This window comes from Meles meles, chromosome 5, assembly GCF_922984935.1.
Source record: "Meles meles chromosome 5, mMelMel3.1 paternal haplotype, whole genome shotgun sequence".
Taxonomy (NCBI): Eukaryota; Metazoa; Chordata; class Mammalia; order Carnivora; family Mustelidae; genus Meles; species Meles meles.
This window is the reverse complement of record NC_060070.1, coordinates 29,325,262-29,334,291: the sequence shown is the minus strand read 5'-3', so window position 1 is coordinate 29,334,291 and position 9,030 is coordinate 29,325,262.

Below are 9,030 nucleotides of genomic sequence, written 5' to 3'. Positions count from 1 at the left end.
ATTCACCAACTTATAATTTAGTGTTTTGAAGGAAAACTAATTTTACTGAAGTTTTTTTTTTTTTTAATTAATTTATTTATTTTTATTTGCTTATTTACAGCATAACAGTGTTCATTGTTCTGGCATCACACCCAGTGCTCCATGCAGTACGTGCCCTCCCTATTACCCACCACCTGGTTCCTCAACCTCCCACCACACCCCACCCCCTCCCGCCGCCCCTTCATAACCCTCTGGTTGTTTTTCAGAGTCCACAGTCTCTCATGGTTCATCTCCCCTTCCAGTTTCCCTCAACTCCCTCTCCTCTCCATCTCCCCATGTCCTCCATGTTATTTGTTATGCTCCACAAATAAGTGAGACCATATGATACTTGACTCTCTCTGCTTGACTTATTTCGCTCAGCATAATTTCTTCCAGTCCTGTCCATGTTGCTACAAAAGTTGGGTATTCGTCCTTTCTGATGGAGGCATAATACTCCATTGTGTATATGGACCACATCTTCCTTATCCATTCATCCGTTGAAGGGCATCTTGGTTCTTTCCACAGTTTGGCAACTGTAGCCATTGCTGCAATAAACATTGGGGTACAAATGGCCCTTCTTTTCACTACATCTGTATCTTTGGGGTAAATACCCAGCAGTGCAATTGCAGGGTCATAGGGAAGCTCCATTTTTAATTTCTTCAGGAATCTCCACACTGTTCTCCAAAGTGGCTGCACTAACTTGCATTCCCACCAACAGTATTTTACTGAAGTTTTGTGGATAATGGAAGGTGACTAAAGTTCAGAATAGTATCCAACTTAAAATCCAACATTAAACATCAAGGAATATGCATTTCTGAATTATTTCCTGCACAGCAAAAGTACTCATTGGTGGACTCAAAGTTACCGGGATTTCTTTCTTTATGGACACCTTCTTTTATCTTCTGGAAAAACTCCAATATTTTTGTTAATCTATGTGACAGAAAATTTTTTCTTTCCTTCATTTCCTCATCTTAATGCCAAATTTACAATTAAAACAAATGTTTTAATTTGAAACAAATTTGCTAATGTGGAACACAGCTGGTCATATAACAGAAACTATAAGCAGTATTAAATTAGGAAATAAAGTTGTCTTGCACTTTAAATTTGACCCTCCTTATTAATCTAGAGTCAGGCAGTTAAAACTACAAGTATGCATAACAATAGCATCAAACACTTTGACTCCGACTCTGCCCAGTTAGGGAAAATTATGAGAATCATTGTGTTTTTTAAAAGACTCTAATTAAAATAGACCGGAATTGATAGAATAAGGAATGCTTACACAACTCCTACATGAGAGCCTTTGTTCCTTAAAGGAGCCTTTAACTAACCAATCCTCATTCAAAGACAGTGAAAATATAATTCCCTCCTTCTCCATTTGAACTCATTATTTAGTGTGTTTGCCTTCCAATGACTTGTCCATCAAGACCTGATTAGTATGAGGATAAGTTACTTTTCCTTTCTTTCTTTTTTTTTTTTTTTTTTTAGGTAAGCTCTGTGTCTAATGTGGGGCTCAAACTTACAACCTTGAAGTCAAGAGTCACATGCTCCACCAAACTGAGCCATCCAGGTGCCCCTAGGATTAGTTACTTTAGTTTGGTATTCAGTTCAGTGTGCATTTTGCATCTCACTATAACTCACATGGTCATCTGTTTCCCAGAAATAAAGCAAATTTTTTTTTTTTTGTGCAGCCCCCTCCCTTTTCTTATAAGTGGAAAACATTGTTGCATCATTATTAAGGCTTCTTACTGAATAGTTATAGTGGCCACTACCAGTCAGTTCTCTTTCTCCTTACAGTATATCTCATGCTCTTGAGAACTGCACTTAGGGGAATAGACACAGTAGCAGAAACATATAATAATGAGCTGAATAAAGGAAAAAGCATTCATATATAAGAACTTATATGTTTACCCCATAAATAGAAGACTAAAAAAAAAGAAAGTCAACATTGATAACAAGGGAAACTAGACACATCTTTGAGTCATTATATTAATTACTAAGGATCACAGTAACAAAATACCAGAAATTAGGTGACTGAAAATAATAGAAACCATAGTTATGGTGGCTAGAACTTAAAAATCAAACCCCTGACACAGCTGGTTACTTCTGGAGCCTCAGAGGCAGAATCTGCTCCATAATTCTCCCCTGGGCTTCTTTTAGTTGCCAGTAAGCATTGATATTCTTAGCTAGCTGCAGTACTCCAATCTGTCTGTAATTCACTTGAAATTCCTCCTTGTGAGTTACTTTAGTGTCATTGTTCAAATCCCCCTCTGTTTTCTTTTTCTTTTTAAAGATTTTATTTATTTATTTGACAGACAGATATCACAGGTAGGCAGAGAGGCAGCCAGAGAGAGAGGAAGGGAAGCAGGCTCCCTGCTGAGCAGACAGCCCGTCGCGGGGCTCGATCCCAGGACCCTGGGACCATGACCTGGGCCGAAGGCAGAGGCTTTAACCCACTGAGCCACCCAGGTGCCCCACCCACTCTGTTTTCTAAAACATTGGATTGGGGCCCACTCAAATTCAGAATGACATCATATTAACTTGACTACAGATAGAAAGTCCCTATTTCCAGAAAAATCACATGCTTAAATACATACTGAAGTCACACTTTTCTAAGTTTTGCCTACTGGATCTCTACCTGGTTCTCATAGTGAATAAAGGAGAAAAAAATTCCCTAGTGATTCCAGCAAGGGCGTGGAAAAGAACCATTTTGTAACATGCCAGAGTTATTCTCTGCTTCTTAGGAGAAACTATTTGAGAGTATAACTGACCAAGGTTTCTTCGGCCCAACATTCACCAAGATAAACTGTATTCTGAGAAAAAAAAATTATCAAATTTTGGAATAGAAATCATGCAAAGTATATTCTTAGGTCACTATGGTATTGAATCACAATGAAATTCCATCAGTAATGAAATGGTATATGAAGAATCTGAAAATATTTAAGCAGTAAATAAGAAAGACACTTTGAAATAACCCATGGATCAAAGAAATATAAAGGCAAATTTTTTTTAAAGATTTTATTTATTTATTTGAAAAAGTGAGCACAAGCAGAGGGGGGAAGGGCAAAGGCATAGAGAGAGGAAGAAGCAGACTTCCCTCTGAGTGGACTGAACCACCCAGGCACCTCAAAACAAAACTTTTAAAAATTATTTTAAATTAAATGGAAATATAAATAATAAAAAATATGTGATAGAGTGAAAGCAGAGATCAGAGAGAAATTTATAGCATTGAATACATATTTAGAAAAGAAGAAATTTCTAAAATCAACAATATAACTTTTCATCTTAGGACACTAGAAAAATTAGACAAAACTTAAAGTAACTAGAAGAATAAAAATAAAAATTAGATCAGAAGTCATTGAAATTGAAAACGTGAACTCAATGGGAAAGTTAAGGCAAAAACTGATTCTTTGAAATAATAAAGCTTATAAAGCTCTAGTCATGAAAAAAAGAGAATACACAAATTACTAATATCAGAAATGAAAAAGTGATGTTCACGACTGATCCCATGCACATTAAAAGGATAATAAAGGAATATCATGGACAATTCTTGCACTCACAACCTCGATAATTTAGATGAAATGGATGAATTTGTTGAAAGACAACACCTACCAAAACTCATACAAAGAGAAACAAATAATCTGAATAGAATTTTATTTATGAAATGAATTTAAGCAACAAAAAAAAACCAACTCTTCCAAAACTAAAAGAACAACATCCAGATAGGTTAACCATAAATGAATGCTATCAAACATTTAAGAAGAAATAATACCAGTTCTCTCAGCAGAGAGAATGGTTCCCTTATGTATTCTGAGATCAACATTAACCTAAAACCTATGGACATTGGGGAGGGGAGGCGAACCATAAGAGACAATGGACTCTGAAAAACAACCTGAGGGTTTTGAAGGGTCAGGGGTGGGAGGTTGGGGGAACAGGTGGTGGGTGATGGGGAGGGCACGTTTTGCATGGAGCACTGGGTGTTGTGCAAAAAGAATGAATACTGTTACGCTGAAAAAATTAATAAAAAGGAAAAAAAAAAAAAAAAAAAAAAAAACCTAAACCATAGAATGGTGTCACAAAAAGGAAGTCACAGACTAAAATCTTTCATAAAGATAAATGTAAAATTCCTACACCAAAACATTAGCAAATATAATCTAATAATGTACAATAGAAATGTACACCACAGTTATTGGGATTTATTAAAGGTATGAAATCTTGCCATTTGCGACGACGTGGATGGAACTAGAGCGTATCATGCTTAGTGAAATAAGTCAATCGGAGAAAGACAACTATCATATGATCTCCCTGATACGAGGACATGGAGAAGCAACATGGGGGGGTAGGAGATAGGAGAAGAATAAATGAAACAAGATGGGATTGGGAGGGAGACAAACCATAAATGACTCTTAATCTCACAAAACAAACTGGGGGTTGCTGCGAGGAGGTGGGATTGGGGGAGGGGGAGCGGGCTATGGACATTGGGGAGGGGAGGCGAACCATAAGAGACTATGGACTCTGAAAAACAACCTGAGGGTTTTGAAGGGTCAGGGGTGGGAGGTTGGGGCAACCTGAGGGTTTTGAAGGGTCAGGGGTGGGAGGTTGGGGGAACAGGTGGTGGGTAATGGAGAGGGCACGTTTTGCATGGAGCACTGGGTGTTGTGCAAAAAGAATGAATACTGTTACGCTGAAAAAATAAATAAAATGAGAAAAAAAAAAAAAAAAAAAAAGGTATGCAGGGCAGTTTCAACATTTGAAACTCAGTTTATATAATTCACATTAATAGGGTAAAGAAAAAAATCACATTTCATATCAACAAATTTTTTAAAAAAGCATTTGGCATATTCACCATCCATTTATTATAAAAATTCTCAGCAAAGTAGGAGCACAGAGGAATTTCCTCCTCTTGATAAAATCTACAAAAAAAAAATCTATAGCTAACATCACACTTGATGGTAAGGAACTAGATGCCTTCTCCCTAAACTGATAATGAGGTAAGGATATTTCTCTTACCACTCTAATTCAACATCATACTGGGAAGTCTTAGCTAATACAATAAGACAAATAAAGGAAATAAAAGGTATACAGATTTGAAAAGGTAGAAACTAAAGCTGTCTTTGTTCACAAAATACATGATTGTTTATGTAGAAAATCCGAAAAGTCAATCAAAAACTTCTTGAGCTTAAAAAGTGACTATAGCAAGGTGCAAGACAGAGGTTAATATACAAAAAAGTGAATTGTTTTACTCAATGAACACTTGGAATTTGAAATTAAAAACAATGCAACTTACATTACCAGCAAAAATGAAATACTTAGGTATAAATATAGCCATTGTAATATATACAGAAGATCTGTATGAAGAGAACTGTAACAATCTGATGAAAGGAATTCAAGAAGATTTATGTAAATGGAGAGATATTCCATCATGGAGAGGATTCCACGTTCATACTGAGAATTCAGTTTTGCCAAAATACTAGTTCTTCCCGACTTGATCAAAAAATTCAACATAATCCCAATCAAAATCCCAGGAGGTTATTGTGTGGATATCAGCTTGATTACAAAGTTTGTATGGAAAGGCAAAAGACTCAGAATTGTAGACACAATACTGAAAAAGAAGGATTTCAGAAGACTGAGATAACCAGACCTCACGACTTACTATGAAGTTGCAATCACAAAGATTGTGGTATTGGTGAAAGAATAGACAGGTTAATAAAACAAAACAGAGAGCCCAGATACGAATGTAGTCAACTGACTATATTTCAAATACACAGTTGAGCACCTGGGTATACATGCACCACAGTGACTCTTAGACACAAGTGGAAACTGAAATCTATAAAATGTTCTTGGGAACTTTAGGCCCATGAAACCTACCAATTGCCTCTCCACTACGCTGAAATCACTAATTGGTAAAAATGCTACTCTTTAAGCAGTTTTGTGTAAGTAATTTTAGCTATAGGGAAAAAAAGCAGAAGATGAGGAATACTTGGATCTACAAAATACACATTTATGGTAAAAAGTTTCCAAGCTTATCAAATTATTAACTTCCCCATCCCCAATAAGGTTTTTATAGTTAAAAATGGGTCATTTCTCTTCGTTTCTAGCTTTCTTAAAAAATGATTTCACATAAGAATGTAGAATGTTTTTTGAGGTCACATATAAAATTTGAGTCCATTTTGTTAAATCAGGATCCATTTACTCAAGATTACACTGTCTTTAGAATACAGAATATTACCATCCTGTCCTACTTTATGTTATAAAACCAAGACACATAATAAAATGAATATGGTCCCTTTTCTCCACAGATAGCATGTAATGAAATAAGAAAATATATCATACTGGCAAAAAACAGCTCAATTACAGATCATTTTTCAACTAAAAAAATTGCAGGACATTTGCCTTATTACTTAATAGCATAGTACATAGAGCTGCCCTTAAAATAAATGATTGGCATAATGTTACATAGATTAATGCTGCCCAACTATGAAAATAAAAGCCTTCTTTTTTTTAAGATTTTATTTATTTGAGAGAGTGAGGAGGGGAGGAAGAGAGAGATAGAGTGTGTGTGTGTGTGTGTGTGTGTGTGTGTGTGTGTGTTACAAACAGGGGTGGGGCAGAGGGAGAGGGAGAAGACTCCCCACTGAGCAGGGAGCCTGGCTTGGGGACCCATCCCAGGACACCAAAATCATGAGCCAAACGCAGATGCTTCACTGACTGAGCCAGTCAGGTGTCCCAAAATAAAAGCCTTCTTATGAAAAAGTGCAGATTTTTGGTGACTTTGCATATCTGCTATTAATTGATTCACCATTTGGACAATGCTATATGCCAGCAAATCTGTTAGGCCTGGGGTAAAAAGATAAATACTATGTCTTTGCCATGGGTACTTGTCAGTGTTACAGTGGAAAGAAAAGCATCAAACATAATTATAATAATGCCAATAATATCCAGAATTTTACCAGTTTCCAGTTTTGTCTGAGTGACAATTGTACCATCGTGTATCCCATAAGCATGTCACAAACAGAAAATAATATTCCATAAAATGCAAAAACCTTGCAAATATCTAGGAGCACAAAAGATGTGTTTGGTGTGGCTGAACACCAAGTTTAACAGGGATGACAGCAGTGGATGAAGCTGAAGGTGTAAACTGAGGCCAGATTATTTTTTTTTTAAGATTTTATTTATTTACTTGACAGACAGAGATCGAAGAACTCGAAGAGAGAGGAGGAAGCAGGCTCCCTGCTGAGCAGAGAGCCTGATGTGGGGCTCAATCCCAGGACCCTGGGATCATGACCTGAGCTGAAGGCAGAGGCTTTAACCCACTGAGCCATTCAGGCACCCCAACTGAGGCCAGATTATAAGGGTATTTATACCTGGCTACCACTGAGTCATTCTTGTAAGACTTAGGTACCCCAGGAAATGAACCATAAAAGAATAGCAGTTATGTACATATAACTTCTGAAAATTCAATAAGCTATATGTAAAAAAACATTTGAGAAAAATTCTCAGGATGTTACCCATACAACAAAACATATGAGCAATATTTTTACATCAAAATAATACTAGAATTCAAAAGAATCATACTTAGATACTGTCTCCATTAAAAATTCTTTTTTTCCAACTATTTTTGAACTTCTTGTTTGCTTACTTGTTTTTAGTAACTGTCTCCAGAATTTCCAAAACCATATTATTCACCACCATCCTTCAATATGGTGGCCTGCTGCCTCCTTATAAAAATTAAATTTATAATCTAATAGTTAAAATATTGACTCTACTGAGATATTCAAAAGAAGCTGGTATAATTTTTATAGCTAATTTTACCAAAAATGGGGAGTAATAGGATTATCATTGTAAAAAGTGTAAGATCCCTCCCCAGTCTTATTTCAAAAGTCAGGGAACCAGTTACTTTAATGACTGTAATGAAATGTTTATTTAGTAATATGTGAAATGGGTGTTCAGTAATAAAAATAAGATAGTAATTTCTCCTCTCACATTCAAAGCTATAAATTTAATTCACTGATCTAATGCTTCAAAGAAACAAAAAGTCTAAAAAAACAGACAAACCTATTTCACATACATTTTCTTTCACTTTTTCAAGAAGTTTTATTTCGGAATAGTTACAGAATCACAAAAAGTTGCAAAAAATATATAGAGAGATGCCTCATGTACCTTCAAAAGTTTTCACAAATATAACCTTTTCATAACTATGGTTCAATATCCTACCCAGAAAAATACCATTCATACTAGCTACAAAATATACTCAGATTTCCCAGTTTTATGTGTACTTATTTGTGTGTGAGGTGTGTGTGTGTGTGTGTGTGTGTGTGTCTTTATCTAGTTCTACACAATTTCATACTCCAGTCAAGATTCAGAACTGTTCCATCACCATAAGGCTTCCCATGCTAACCTTGGGGCACCTGGGTGTCTAAGTCAGTTAGTTAAGCACCAGACTCTTGATTTTGGCTGAGGTCATGATCTCAGGGTCTTGAGATTGAGCCCCAAACTGGGCAAGAGGCTGCTTAAGATCCTATCTCTCCTTCTCCTTCTGCTCCTCCCCTCCATGGGAAAATAAAAGGCATGAGGACTTTCCATGCTCCCCTATATAGACACACACACATCCAATTCCATCCTTAATCCCTGGCAACCACTAATCTGTTCTCTACCTCTCTACCTTGTTATTTCAAGAATACTATATAAATTGAATGATGGAGTATGTAACCTTGGGACATTAATCACAGCTATTTTCCATTTCCTATCTAGTAATTCCACAACTTCTGTCATATCTAGCTAGGTGTCTGATACCGATGCTTTGTTTTATTTATTTGTAGCATGCCTTAGAATTTTTCTGAAAGTCAGTCATGGTATATTGGGTAATGAGAACTTTAATGTGAGGTTTTATGTTGAATTCTGCTATGTTTAATAATTGTTATTGCTAAAGGTGCCAAAGGTTCAAATTCTCTAATGTCCTTGTTTCCATACCCTTTATTGTCTTTGGATTTCCCTAATAACTCCTCTTTAGATAGA